The following is a 16360-nucleotide window of genomic DNA, read 5'->3' on the forward strand; positions in this document are numbered from 1 at the left end:
CTTCTCATGCTTCGAGCTGAACTGGCCAGTTCCATGAACATTACCACTGGCAACTTCCTGTTGCAAGGCGCTTTAATTAAAAAAAGCAGGTAATTACAGATGTCACTGCTTTTAAATTTCTAGCACATGACAAAAGGACTCGTCACATAATGGTCAACATTTTTTCAGAAAGATAATTTTGTAGCTGCAATAAAGTGTGTCAAGTGTGACATATGAGAACTAGAGTATTTAGGACGTTAACTTTTCATAATATCGTGGATTTTAAACACAAGAAGAGAGTTTTGTTTAAAACAGTGCAATTTATCTCATTTTAGATGATGCCTGAACAAGCATTTAAAACAAAAATTAAACTTTAGATTTCCAACAGGTTTTTCTGATTATGTAGTTAACTGGGGAAACTGCAGAAAAAAAGGTTTGGCATCAACTTAGAAGATACATCTTCAATTAGTAACAAATTATTTAGCAAAAATATTGGAGGGTGATCATGCCAAACCTTTGCATAATTAACAACCTGGTGAAGAAACCAAGTCGTACATTTCCTGGATATTATATGTGAAATATAGAATTATGGCCAGATAAAGTCCGACTGCTCTGTTCATCCTGTCTCACAGATCCAGGTGCCCTATGCATCAAAATACACGCACACCTGGATCCATGTAATCTCCTGGGAGCACTGAGTTAGTTGCCCTACTTGAGCTGGCAATTCACTAACCTCTGCGAAAAGGATCTGCCGAACAGTCAACCCAGTTCTGCATTTATATTATGTATTCTTGTTCTTCCAAAACAGTATATTTTTCTCTGATGTATGCAGGACCAAGGGTTGAGCCTATCAGCACAACAAAGGTGTTTTGAAATGGAAATGAATCTGTAGACTTCCTCCACAACCTTTACAAAGTCTCCATTGAACTGACAAGATCAAAATGGAGCCTAACCAAGGTTTCATGCAAGGACTGAAAAATGCATGTTAATTAAAGTTAATCATTAAAGCTACAGTTAATCAAATAAAGTTAACTAATTTTGCCTTATTGCCTTATTTTCCAATTTATTTTTTAGGTGCTGCTTTGTAACTGAAAGCCAACTATTTAACCTGTCTTGTGGGTATTCCCTTGCATTAACTCTTATTGATTTTAATGGGGATCATCGACCCAAAACAAAGTTACTACATTTTAAATTATTTTCCTTCAAATTAATTCATTTAATTAGTCATACCTTTTAAGGGGTTTTATGTCTTTTCATTTTTTAAATTTTACTTAAAATGTTTCATTTAATTTTAAATGTTTTTTGAGTGCAGAAATATTAAAAGATTTAACCCTGATCCCCAGCTTTAAGCTTTCCAGGGTTATTTTGGGGAGAGGTGAAATGGGAGGGAGGAGGGAATGGAGGAGAGGGGGAGTGGGGTAGAAGGGGTAAGGGCCTCTTCATTGTGTTACTCACACCACACCTGGGAACACTGGGGTTCAATGGGCTGAGCAAGACTGACCCTCTTCAACAGATTCAGATTAGCTTATTTTCATACATTCCAGGGTGCAATGAAATTCATAGTTCACAAGGCTCAAGAGTAAACAGTATAATACAGAAATTATGAATACAATTAATAAAATGACAAATAAAATAGCTTTCTGAAAGTGCAACACAAATCAATAGATAACGAAAGCAAATGGCCTGCTGGCCATCGATCAGGGCACTGAGTATAAGAATCAGAAAGTAATGTTGCAACTTTATAGGACTTTGCTTGAGCTGAATTTGGAGTATTGTGTGCAGTTCTGGTCACCCCAATACAGGAAGGATGTGGAGGCTTTGGGAGAGGTGCAGGAGATTTTTTTTAACCAGAATGCTGCCAGGATTAGAGCCTTGTTTGTTATAAGAGGTTGGACAAACTTGAATTGTTTTCTCTTTAACATCAGAGGGCAAAGTTTTTTTTTTTTACAGCAATTGGTGGGTGTCAGGAATTTACTGCCAGGGACGGTGATGATGGAAGCAGATGCGATAGCGGCATTTACAATGCTTTAACATAGGCATGTTGATATGCAATGACTAGGTGGGCTGAAGGGCCTGTTTCCGCTGTATCTCTAAATTAAACTTGCCATTGTTTGACATGGACATTGTGGGCCAAAATGCCTGTTCTTGTGTCATATTTTATATGAGTGCAAAACAGCAGAATGGTGCAAGACTGGGCAGAGGAACAACTACAGGACTGTTTGGAGTCTGTAGACTGGGCAATGTTCAAGGACTCGGCAACAGACTTGAACAAATATTCCACAGTTGTTACAGACTTCATTAAGAAATGTGTGGAGGACTGCATCCCTACAAAAAGCTTCAGAGTGTTTCCCAATCAGAAACCTTGGATGAACTTTGAGATCCACACTCTTCTGAAGACCAGACACCGGGCATTCATGTCTGATGATACAGTGGTCTTCAAGAAGTCCAGATACGACCTTGGTAAGGCCATCAAAAAGGCCAAAATGGACTTCTGCTCCAAACTGGAGGATGAGACAGATGTTCGGCAGCTGTGGCGGGGCCTGAATGCAATCACCTCCTACAAGGCAAAATCAGGAGACAGCTCGAACGTCGGCGAAACATCACTCCCTGATGAGCTCAATGCGTTTTACGCATGCTTTGATAGGGAGAACACTGATGTGCCTTCTCGGGCCCCCATTCGCTGTGATGGTATTTCAGTCTCAGTCACAGAGGCCGATGTCAGAAAATCCTTCAGAGGGGTGCAGCCTTGAAAAGTGCCTGGACCTGATGGTATACCCGGTCGTGTTCTAAAAACCTGTGCGGACCAACTGGCTGGAGTTTTTACGGACATTTTCAACCTCTCACTTCTGAGGTCTGAGGTTCCCACCTGCTTTCAGGGCCAGAATTAGATGAAGAGAGGCCCTAAGCTGTTCCACTTGTGAGGCCCCCTCTGCGTTGGTTTTCAGTGCTGGCGGCGAGGCAGCGACCGGACAGCCATGGCGGCCAAATCTCCCACAATTCAAAGCGAGGGAGAAAGTGCCCAGCGCTGACCAGTTACCATTGCAGTGCGCATGCGCAGGGCGGCCGATGATGTGCTGGCCGTGGTTGCGCGCCTGTGCAGGGGGAGGACGTGCAGGTCGCAGCAATGTGCATGTGCAAGGCCGCCTGCCGTGCCGGCGGATGAGGAGAGAGCGGAACCCGGCGGCCCGGACACATAGCGGGGGGAGATGGACAGAGAGAGATAGAGAGGTGGGCCCGCCCAGAGTTGAACGGTAACTGTCCTGCCTTGGCCAGAGGCCCCCTAGATTTCGAGGCCCTAGGCTTCAGTCTGTGAAGCCTAGTGGTAGATCCGGCTCTCCGAGGCCCCCCTAGACCTCGAGGCCCTAAGCTTAAGCTTGTCTAGCTTATAGGTAAATCCGGCCCCGCCTGCTTTAAAAGGGCATCAATAATACTGGTGCCCGAGAAGAGCAAGGTGACGTGCCTCAATGACTATCGACCAGTGGCACTAACGCCGGTGGTGATGAAGTGCTTTGAGAGGTTGATCATGGTGCAAATCAACTCCTACCTCGACAAAAACCTGGACCCACTGCAGTTTGCTTACCACCACAACAGATCAACGGTGGATGCGATCTCGCTGGCCCTCCACTCCGCTCTGGACCACTTGGACAACAAAAACTCATATGCCAGGCTATTATTCATAGACTACAGCTTGGCATTTAATACAATCATCCCCTCCAAGCTCTCCATCCCCTTACCAAAATTGCAGAACTGGGTCTCTGCGCATCCCTCTGCAATTGGATCCTCGACTTCCTCATTCTCAGACCACTGTCTGTTCGTATTGGTGGAAATGTGTCAGACTCGATAAAAATCAGCACGGGAGCACCTCAAGGCTGCGTGTTCAGCCCCCCTGCTGTACTCACTCTATACTCATGACTGCATAGCCGGTCATAGTGCGAACTACATCATCAAGTTTGCTGACGACACCACTGTTGTGGGACGTATCACTGATGGGGATGAGTCAGAGTATAGAAGAGAGATCGAGCAACTGTCCATATGGTGCCAGCACAATAACCTGGCCCTCAACACCAGCAAAACCAAGTAACTGATTGTGGACTTTGGAAGGAGTAGGATGGGGACCCACAGTCCCGCTTATATCAACGGTTGAAAGGGTCAAGAGCTTCAAATTCCTGGGAGTGCACATCTCTGAAGATCTTTCCTGGTCCGAGAACACTGATGCAATTATTAAGAAAGCACATCATTGCCTCTACTTCCTGAGAAGATTACGGAGAGTCGGTTTGTCAAGGAGGACTCTCTCTAACTTCTACAGGTGCACAGTGGAGAGCATGCTGACCGGTTGCATCGTGGCTTGGTTCTGCAATTTGAGCGCCCTGGAGAGGTAAAGACAACAAAAAGTAGTAAACACTGCCAAGTCCATCATCGGCTCTGACCTCCCTTCCATCGAGGGGATCTATCGCAGTCGCTGCCTCAAAAAGGCTGGCAGTATCATCAAGGACCCACACCATCCTGGCCACACACTCATCTCCCTGCTACCTTCAGGTAGAAGGTACAGGAGCCTGAAGACTGCAACGACCAGGTTCAGAAATAGCTACTTCCACACAGCCATCAGGCTATTAAACTTGGCTCCGACAAAAACTCTGAACATTAATAGCCCATTATCTGTTATTTGTACTTGATCAGTTTATTTATTCATGTGTGTAATGGCGCTCCCGTGAGGGCGGCCCAGCTCGAGGATAACGGCGCTCCCGTGAGGGCGGCCTGGCGCGGGGCTGAGACGCTCACGTAAGGACGACCCGGCTCGGGGCTGGAACGGCGCTCCGGTGGCTGAGACGGCGTTCTGGTGGCGGCAGCCTGAGTCCGGGGTTCAGCCGCGGGCCAGTGGACGACGTCGTCAACAGCTGCGTCCGCTGGACTGGAGGGCGGCAGCTTCGACCACCCCGGGCCGCGGAGTTTGAACCGGCCCGTTCGCAGAGCTCGGTGAGCCGCGGGACTGATTTACCATCGCCCGATGGGGTATCGCCTCAGCGCAGAGGGAGAAGAGGAGGGAAGAGACTGCAGCCCTAAGATTTATGCCTCCATCACAGTGAGGAGGTGCTTGGTGGACTCACTGTGGTGGATGTTAATTTGTGTTTACTGTCTGTTCTGTTGTCTATTATTGTATTATTGTATGTATGACTGCAGGCACGAAATTTCATTCAAACTGAAAGGTCTGAATGGCAATAAAGGAAATTCAATTCAATTCAATTCAATATTTATATAATGGTATATGGACACACTGATCTGTTTTGTAGTCAATGCCTACTATGTTCTGTTGTGCTGAAGCAAAGCAAGAATTTCATTGTCCTATCAGGGACACATGACAATAAACTCACTTGAACTTGAACTTGAACACATTTGAGAATGGGGTGTGAAGAGCTGACTGATTCAGGAATTGGTTAGAAGTTTTGAAGAAGCTGTTCTTAAGTCTGGATGTCTGAACTTTCAAATTTGTGGATCTTCTCTCAGAAGGTAGAATCCAGAAGAGGAATGACCAAGTTGGCAGGCATCCTTGATTATACTTGCAGCCTTACTGATGCAACATATGGTGAAGTTGGACTAAATGGAAAGTAGTGATGAGTCTATGATGGACTGTGCTGTGTTCAAATGAGCAAGAAATAGCAGTTGCCATAACAGACTGTAAAGCTTCCTATCAGAAGACTTTCTATAGAACATCTATGAAAGATCAAGAGTTTTTCATGGACATGCTGAATTTGCTCACACACCTAAGAAAGTAAATATGCTAATACACTATTTTGATCACCGCATCAGTGCAAAGGGACCAGGTTAGAATGCTGGTAAAATGACTGCCTAGGAACTTGAAGCTGTCAGCAATCTATACAGCAGCAATGTGCAGTATCAGCAGTTAAAAGTGTTTGTTTTGGAGGTCTTTTAGTCTTTTTATGTGGGGGGTGGGGGAGGGGGAGGAGAGGGGGAAACCATTTTTCTCAGTCCCTACCTGGTCGGCGATGCGGCTTTTCTCCGAGCCATGTTTTCGCCCTTTCCTCGTGGCCTACCAACAGTCTGGAGCGGCGTTTTCCTGTCGGGACCGGCCAGAACTTCAGCTTCGGCGGCGGCACAGCGTGGAGCGGGCGATGCCTTACCCGGGTCACCGTGCAGTAAGCTCCGGAGTGCTGAGACCGCCGACTCCAACATCTCGGAGCTGCGGTCTGTGGAGCTTCCAGCCAAGGGCGGCGATGAGCTATAAAAAACGCGGAGCCTGGGATCGCACGATGAGACCGACCAGCGCGGCCCGTGGACTTCGGGAGCCGCGGTCTCCGGGGAGGAAGCGGCCGCTCCAGACACTCCGGGCCGCTGAGAGTGTTCTCCCGATGCCAGAACTCCATCATCCGGCGAGTGGGCGTGAAGCATCGGGCTGCCGTAGCGGCGACTGCAGAGGCCCGACTATGGGTGAACAGGGGACGGCACTGGACTTTTGTTGCCTTTCCCCACAGTGGGAACCATTGTGGGGGGATGTTTTTATGTTTACTGTTAAATTCTTTAATGTTCTGTCTTATCTTTATTTGTGTGCTGCAATGGCAAGTCAAATTTCACTACACCAATTGGTGTATGTGATAATAAATGTCCTTTGTATCCTTGTATCCTTTTATATCCCTATCAGGAAAGTGCAATTCCAGTTGAGAAGAGAATGGGCAGGCTGTAAGGTTGGGAAAGGTAAAAAAAAAAAAAAAATGGTGCCAAAAAGGTTTTGGCCAAATTGGCCCAAAAAGGTGCTCAATAATTTCATATAATTCAACTATTCTTGTTTTTGTCCCTAAACTCATATCTTGGGTTTTAAATTGTTATATTTTCCTTTATAACATCATCCTTTTCATTGAAACTCTTCTCTTTTCCCTTTCTTTCTCTCTCTCTCGCAGATTTAAGATCTGTTCTTTTCTGTTTTTATCCTGCATTTAAAATCTTACCATTGACTTTTCCCAGTCAAAATGAAATGCTAACCATTGTCCTTTCAATGGATGCTTCCTAATTTCCTGTATTTTATGATTTGCATTAAAAAATCTCCCAGTTTGTTACTTCCAGTTTAACATGGCCTAATCAAAAATAATTTGTGGGATGATTTGCTTTTGCAGTCAAATGTGCCAAATCACAATTTAAAGGCAGTGGGAAACATGCTTCTTCTAGCAATTAATCAGAATCAGGTTCTCTCTTTTACAATATATAAAGGCATACATTAAAAAAAAATGCAGGGCTGAGTTTAAAAAGTGGAAAGTACAATTTGAAGATGATCACAACTTTGAAGCATTAAACAGAGCAAACATTCTGAAACATCCTCCGGTGACAAATGGGCTCATTAACCCATATTCTACGCTGACTCAGGGTGTTGCTGCTCTTTACAAATTTTTGCTTTCTTAATTCTTGGCACAGCTTTTCCATCTGTCCGAAATTATTTTCCTGTCGAATTTTACACTTAAATATTTAGATGAATCACATATCAGTGCCTGTGACTACCATTCTATGGATACCCTATCACTTTTTCTGAATGGGTAGACAGGATACATTTAATGGATGAGCATCTTTTGCCTCAAATGGCAGTCTTTATTTAGTAATATCATTATAGCTGTGTTTCCATGACTTTTCCTCTCTGGTCTGTCCCATATTTCAATTGTAGTGCTCCACACATTTTTTCCACCTTTTCATCTCTCAATAGCTTCGGAAAGAATGACAGTCCATTACCTCAAAGCTACAACTCCATTCCCTCTGCCTCAACTTCAGATGATAAAATTATCATTACTTCTTTATTTATTTCACCTTCTCTACTTTTTTCATCTTATAGTCTTTTAAGATCAAAATCTTTTCACGATTTCAGTTAAATTGTACTTAATCCATTTTTGATGTTAATCAAAATTATGTTCTACTTTCAATATTTCACGTGTAGATCATCTTCGAAAATTAAGACATGGTAAAGAAAATATAAAAGTATGAATTTAAACAGAAACAAACACCTCATCAATTCAAATCTACCAATTGCTATGGTATTAATTATTACAAAACATATTTTTCAAGCAATTCATTGAACTTTTCAGATTGTAAGATTGTTTTCTAATTGTACCACAATTTAATGATTATCTAGAAATTTGTGGAAAAAAAATCATTTCCGAAATTTTTTCCATCTTTACTGGCATGTAATAAATATACACAATATACTAAAATGACGTAATCAGAAAGATTTTTATATTTTCTTGTAAAAGTGGCTCTAGTTCAACAAAGGATAATAAACTCATATGTCAATGTGTGATGCCATCTATTGGTTACTTCTGTTACATTTATGAAAAACCAGTATGAAATTGCATTGGTTAGCTGCCTTTTGCAGGTGCCAAAAGTGACCTTGAAGTTCCAAGATGGAGTCAGCTGCATGCTTATATTTGTGGGTTGGTTCGTGCCATAAGCCATATTTCTACCCATCCTAAGTATATTGGAACGGGCAGATCATGACGATTGATGTGTGAAGATGACTTGATGCCAGTGCTACTCTTTTGGAAAACAATGTTCCAGCAAATGCCCTTCTTTAAACTTTGACAGCTGAGCTAGCATTCAACAGGAAAGGCAACCCCCAACACAGCTACTCACTGGTTGGGTGCTGACTAATTCCTTCTGGCTGTTGGCATGAGTTTGCAAGTGTTTGACGCATTCTACCATTGTTTTAAGTTGCAAAAGTCTACTGGGATTGATGTGGTATGTGAAGAACATTTTTCTGACTTCAATAAAAATGAATCGTCATTTGCAGTCATGGGTGTAGTAAGAGGCATTCACCAGGAAAAATAGCACAAGGGTAAAATGTGAACAGAAGCCACATGAAGCAGGAAGGGTGAAGGGGTCCACAGCCAAAGCCAGAATGCTCAGAAAGCAGTTCACCTACATCACCCTCAGCCAGGAGCAATGGATGCTGCAATAAAGAAAATCCTCAATGAAAAATACTAGCTGTTGCTACCATAGCTTCCACATCAGATAAGAGGTAGGTCCTCACTAACTGTGGACATTAATATTTGTGTCAGGCTCTCTCCAGGCTGAGGCCAGGGGTTGGAGCAACGTTTACAAACCTCGGCCTCAGCTCACACCCGTCCCCGGACCCCGGCATACGCTCCCGCCACAGGCCCTCTCCCTCCCTTCTCTCCTTCCCTTCCCTCCCTCTCTTTTCCCTTCTCTCCTTCCCTCCCTCCATTGTCCTTCCTCCCTTCTTTCCCTCCCTCCCCTCTCTCCTTTCCTCCCACACACACACACACATTACGCACAGACAACTAACACACACACATCACGCACAGACAACTAACACACACACACACACAACATTAGGATGGGGTAGAAGCCCAAAGGGTAGGATGGGGCTGAAGCTCAAAATGTAATGCCTGGACTGGTTTTTCACCAATAGTTATTGGTTTTCCAGGATTTATTTAATTAAATTACGTTTTTTTTTCATTTCACAGTCACTAAAACAAGTGGTATTGTAACTATGTACTTTTCAGAGGTGATCTACACATTTTGTTTTTTACTTGAGGGCTTACATGTATGCAATTTTATATTAAAACGCAGCTTAGACCTTGTTTGGTCCATTAAGTCGCAGGCACTTTTTAAGCGCACACTTTGATTACTTTCCATTCTACCATAGAGATATAAAGTCTATAATAGACTTTATTTGTATTTCTATGATTCTACAAACCTTGGCTGTGAACCCGGGGCTCACCAAAATTGTTCCCAATTGGGCCCCGCACCTCCTAAGGCCAGCCCTGATTGCCTTGCATGCCAAACAAAAGGTATTCCACTCCTTTCATGTCAGGCTGGGGTGTGCCCATGGTTAGCAAACCATACAGGTCAATATCTGGTATCATAGCAACAATCAAGATGCCTTTGGTCTGTAATAGTCCATGATCTCAGCTACTTTTGAGTTATTTCACATTTTAGAAGTGCAGACTACCTTTAACTGGAGCTAGCCTCATTTACTATTTGGTCCCATTAGTGCAAGCAATAAATCAACACTAATATCATTATTATTAACCAATCTACAAGAATTATTTGATTCAGCCCCAACAGAGCATGGAGATTGCAGTGTCCATAGAAGAACAGTTACAAACGAGGCAGGTATTTTATCGTGATTTAACAAAAATCCTACTATTTGTTCTTGAATACAATTATAAAACAGTTTTGCTAAATGTTTAATATGCATCTGCGACATTGGTGTTAATCACTGATATGCATCTTATAAACTTGGCAAATTTCCTACAGAATTACTAATTCATCCAATTTACCTAGAAATTAATTTTCACTTTCTTTTGGCACATTAAACCTGTGCTGCTTATAGTGCTAATGCTCTAATCCCCTGCAAAAGTTTGTGAATCTGGGAATAAGTTTGTCTATTCGCACACAGAGCTATGCACTAAAACAGGATTTCCATTGGGATCTCCATGAAGAGTTTGCAACTGTTATGTCACCCTGACCGCTGGGGAATAGCATCAAATCTTACAAGAATACTCTCCATGGCAGCTACAGTGCCTTCAGAAAGTAGTCAGACCCCTTCACTTTTCCACATTTTGTTACGTTACAGCCTTAGTTTAAAATGGATTAAATTCTTTTTTTTATATCGTCAATCTACACACAATACCCCAGAATGAAGAAGCAAAAACAGGTGTTTAGAAATTTTTGCAAAGTAATTAAGAGGAAATAACTGAAATATCACATTTACATAAGTATTCAGACCCTTTGCTATGACACTCAAAATTGAGCTTAGGGTCATCCTGTTTCCATTCATTATCCTTGAGATGTTTCTACAACTTGGAGTCCACCAGTGGTAAATTAAATCGATTGGACATGATTTTGAAAGGCACACACCTGTCTATATAAGGTCCCATAGTTGACAGTGTTTGTCAGAGCAAAAACCAAGCCATGAAGCCAAAGGAATTGTCCGTAGACCTCCGAGACAGGATAATGTCGAGATACAGATCTGCGGAAGGGTATAAAACAATTTCTGCAGCATTGCAGGTCCCGAAGAGCACAGTGGCTTCCATCATTCTTAAATGGAAGAACTTTGGAACCACCAGGACTCTTCATAGAGCTGGCCACCCAGCCAAACAACGAAATCGGGGAGAAGGGTCAGGGAGGTGACCAAGAACCCAATGGTCACTCTGACAGAGCTCCAGAGTTCCTCTGTGGAGATGTGAGAACCTTTCAGAAGGACAACTATATCTGCCAATCAGACTTTTATGGTAGAGTGGCCAGATGGAAGCCACTCCTCTGCTTGGAGTTTGCCAAAAGGCATGAGAAACAAGAGTATCTGGTCTGATGAAACCAAGATTGAACTCTTTGGCCTGAATACCAAGCATCACGTCTGGAGGAAACCAGGCACCGCTCATCACCTGGCCAATACCATACCTACGGTGAAGCATGGTGGTGGCAGCATCATGCTGTGGGGATATTTTTCAGCAGCAGGAACTGGGAGACTAGTCAGGATCGAGGGAAAGAGGAATGGAGCAAAATACGGAGAGATCCTTGATGAAAACCTGCTCACCTCAGTCTGGGGCGGATGTTCACCTTTCAACAGGACATCGACCTGTCACACAGTCAATACAATGCAGGAGTGACTTTGTGACAAGTCTGTGAATGTCCTTGTGTGGCCCAGCCAGAGCCCGGACTTGAGCCCGATCAAACATTTCTGGAGGGACCTGAAAATAGCTGTGTATCGACACTCCCCATCCAACCTGACAGGGCTTGAGAGGATCTGGAGAGAAGAATGAGAGAAATGACCCAAATACCGGTGTTGCAAGCTTGTAGCGTCATACCCAAGAAGACTTGAGGCTGTAATCGCTGCTAAAGGTGTCTCAACAAAGTACCGAGTAAAGGGTCTGAATACTTTTGTAAATGTGATATTTCAGTTATTTCTTTTAATTACTTTGCAAACATTTCTAAACACCCGTTTTCACTTTTTTATTATGGGGTATTGTGTGTAGATTGGTGATAAAAAAAATAATTTAATCCATTTTAGAATAAGGCTGTAATGTAACAAAATGGGAAAAAAATGAAGGGGTTTGAATACTTTCTGAATGCACTGTATATATCAGCAGCATAAACGTCTCCATCGGAATTAAAGGGAAACATGAAGGGAGGGGGTTACACGGGGATTTTGTGCTTGGGTGCCACTATCCATGTTACAGGTAACATGCTACTGTGAGGTGCAGGCTGATCAGGGGCTAGTGATCGCAGAGTACAGCTCAGAAAAGGTTAATATATAAAGGGACAATCACTAATGCACACTCTGTAATCCTGTTCACTGAAAACATAGGTTAGTAGATGCAAGACATCTATATCATAGTAAAGGCACTTCAATTTATGTCCAATTGCCATTCCCACAAAGTTAGTAGATTCCACCCAAAATCTAAAAGTATTGCGAGGTGTAAAGGTATATGCAGTACACATTCTATAACATCTTTAGATTTGAAAGTGGTGTCAGGAAAATGTCAGCCATGCCTAGGTCAATTTTCAATTAAGTAGAATTTCACCGGGAAATCATTGTGACTGTGATCTGCCCTGGATAACAGCTTTTTATGCACAATTTATGCTGTAAAATTGTGCACATGTGGATCCAATTTCTAGTCACTTAAATGTCTTTAAACAATCAGCATCTTTTCTCAGAAATTTCCAGATGGAAGCAGTCTAAACTGATCTGCGGAAAAATCAAACAATATTTAACCAATATTTGTGGTAGGCAAGTCTGAAGAAGGGTTCCTACTCTGCTAAAATATTGCCTATCCATGTTCTCCAGAGATGCTGCCTGAACATTGAGTTACTCCACCAATTTGAGCCCTTTTTTTGTGGTAGGTAAGTTAGTGGAAAGGTTTCTGAGGGATAAGATAAACGTGCATGTAGAATGACAGGGATTGATAGGGCATAACTAGACCAGCATAGAAATGTCAAGAGTTTGCTTGGGGTGGAGGTGGTTATGGAGATAGGGTTGAGCGAGGCAATGGAAAAACTAAAGAACATGAAACATAAAATCAAGGTGTTGTGGTATTGAAAGACAATGTACACCAACAACCATTAGGGTCAGTGGAATGGTGAGATCTACGATAAAGCTGAGAGAGTTTGAATGGAGTCCTATTATGCAAGATTTCAGCAGCCGATAAACTGAGGCAATGATGAGAGAAGTTTTGGTAGTGATGATTATGGGTAGAATATTCATTTAAGAATGAAACAGAGGCCAAGGATGGTTCACATTCAGACAGAGGCCAGGGAAAGTTGTTTGTGGCTTGAGAGTTAGAGGAATTGGCTTTATTCTTCCTAATACATAATCAGAGGAAATTATTAATTAGAAGTGGTTGGGAGGAAACTTTGGAGGTGAATGTTGTCAGCATGTGGTGCCCACAACCTCAAATATATTTGACACAACAGTGATCAGAAGTAGCGTATAAATAAGAACCAAGAAGTAGGGATCAATTCTCTAGGTAGAAACCTATAAGTAAAGGTGATGGAGTATAGGGAAGCCATGGTAAATAATGTGATTAGATAGATAAAACAATACTTCTCAACAGCTCATGGCATTTCCTCACAGTGTACTAATAATGTGCACAAATGAGTCCGCTTGGCAAATACCACTCGACTACAAAGAAACAGTTTTATATCAGTGGTACACAAAATTGCTGGGGAAACTCAGCGGGTGCAGCAGCATCTATGGAGCGAAGGAAATAGGCGACGTTTCGGTTTCGGCCCGAAACGTCGCCTATTTCCTTCGCTCCGTAGATGCTGCTGCACCCGCTGAGTTTCCCCAGCAATTTTGTGTACCTTCGATATTCCAGCATCTGCAGTTCCCTTTTGAACAGTTTTATATCAGTGATGACTTCATAACAAGAGGAGTCGAGTATAGGAGCAAAGAGGTCCTTCTGCAGTTGTACAGGGCCCTAGTGAGACCACACCTAGAGTATTCTGTGCAATTTTGGTCCCCTAATTTGAGGAAGGACATTCTTGCTATTGAGGGAGTGCAGCGCAGATTCCATGGTAATATTTAGGTAATCTAGATTACTATCTAAATGGCGTCAAGTTGGGAAAAGGGGAAGTGCAATGGGATCTGGGGGTCCTTGTACATCAGTCTATGAAAGTAAGCATGCAGGTACAGCAGGCAGTGAAGAAAGCGAATGGCATGTTGGCCTTTATAACAAGAGGAATCGAATATAGGAGCAAAGAGGTCCTTCTGCAGTTGTACAGGGCCCTAGTGAGACCACACCTAGAGTATTGTGTGCAATTTTGGTCCCCTAATTTGAGGAAGGACATTCTTGCTATTGAGGGAGTGCAGCGCAGGTTCACAAGATTAATTCCCGGGATGGCGGGACCGTCATATGCTGAGAGAATGGCTGGGCTTGTATACTCTGGAATTTAGAAGGATGAGAGGGATTTTATTGAAACATATAAGATTATTAAGGGTTTGGACACGCTAGATGCAGGAAACATGTTCCCAATGATGGGGGTGTCCAGAACCAGGGGCCACAGTTTACGAATAAGGGGCAAGCCATTTTAAACGGAGCTGAGGAAACACATTTTCACACAGAGAGTTGTGAGTGTGGAATTCTCTGCCTCAGAGGGCGGTGGAGGCCGGTTCATGGATACTTTCAAGAGAGAGCTAGACTCAAAAGAGAAGCGGAGTCAAGGGGTATGGGGACAAGGTGGGAACAGGGTACTGATTGTGGATGATCAGCCATGATCACGTTGAATGGCGGTGCTGGCTTGAAGGGCTGAAGGACCTACTCCTGCACCTATTGTCTAATGGGGACTACAAGGAGGACAAAGGCTGGTTTCAAATATTGGCATGGTGAACTTGAAGCATGGATAGCTGTAGGGAAATATGATGTAGTGGCATAATTGGTATTAATCTAGAAAAAAAAGACATGATAGGACACTTAATACAGATAAAGAAATAGAAAAAGCAAGAGACATTATTGATTGAGGAAAGAAAATAGCATGTCATTGAGGAGTCAAATTGAATACATTTAGAGAGAGTTAAGAAGCTAAAAGAACACCATCACACTGCTGGGGTTGTTCTACTGCCCACCAAATAATGAGAAATAAAGACCCAAATCTGCAGAGAAATTACAGAGATGTGCAATAGGAATAGAACGATAATACTGGAGGACTTCAATTTGCCCTTTATGTCAATAATGGGGTAATTGAAGTCCTCCAGTATTATCATTCAATAGGGAACACATTTTGAAATGGTATGTTTCATTTCCCAGAATCAGATCTAGTAATCAGATCTGGACCACAAATATCTTGATGAAAAATATTATCCTGAATCTAAGTTGACCATGTGCCTGTGAGGGAATATTGAGGGAAGAGTGAATATTTTATCATAAGATTTAGATTGGAAGTGGTGAATGGCAAGTTATAATCTAAACTAGAACTTAATTGATGTGTTAATAGAACTTAATCCAATGGGGAATGCCTTTTTGATTTCTGCATTCAACAACATTCAAGAAACATAAGCTATAGATCGCTCATGACCCATATTCTGAACTATGAATGATGACAGCTCCAACACTCTAATTGGTGGCTGCACAAGAATGTCTCAGTGCATTGTTGGTATCATAGTGGACGCAAATCAACTCACGGTTGGGGCTTGCCTCACACACCCTCCTGTGTTCGTTGTCATAAGGCTCTGCTCTATCCTCCGTAACTCATAGGGAAATGCTCGTGTTACAGAAAGGTCTTTCAGAAAGCTGGCATAAAGTTAGAGCCCGCCAAGTACCTGAGCACGGTGATTTTTTCCAGATAGCAGGCATAAAGTATCACACTACCTTCTTTCCAAGAGGTTGCAGTTCATTCTTATTCATCTTTAAGCCTCGACATTAGTGGGCACAGAGAGGGGGTTGTGACTTGTGTTACAAGGCATAGAGTGAGGAGAAAAGTACTTTCATTTGTGTGCTCCTTCCACAGGTCACTCAAGTGTTGTGTACCCCCGATCTATAGCCTCCATGCTCACGATACCATCCTGATGTTTCTTCTCCACTTCAAGCAGTCATAGGCCAAATAGTCAATGAGGAAGCTGCATTTTTTCAAAGAAGCTTTGGGCATATCCGTGAGTTTATTCCTCTGGTCACTTGGTAATCACTTCCCTCAAGAGCTCAGAAAAATATTTTTCGCGAGTGTCATGTCGTGCTTGATGTGACTTACCCAATGTAGTTCACTGAGTGTAACCAGTGCCTCATGCAGGGGTCTTTGGTTTGCTTATTCTCATAATCATAATAATCATTATCATACTTTATTAGCCACGTATGTTTTGCAGCATATGAGGAATTTGATTTGCCATACAGTCATACCAATAAAAAGCAACATAACACATTTTAACATAAACATC

Source organism: Amblyraja radiata, chromosome 5, assembly GCF_010909765.2.
Source record: "Amblyraja radiata isolate CabotCenter1 chromosome 5, sAmbRad1.1.pri, whole genome shotgun sequence".
Taxonomy (NCBI): Eukaryota; Metazoa; Chordata; class Chondrichthyes; order Rajiformes; family Rajidae; genus Amblyraja; species Amblyraja radiata.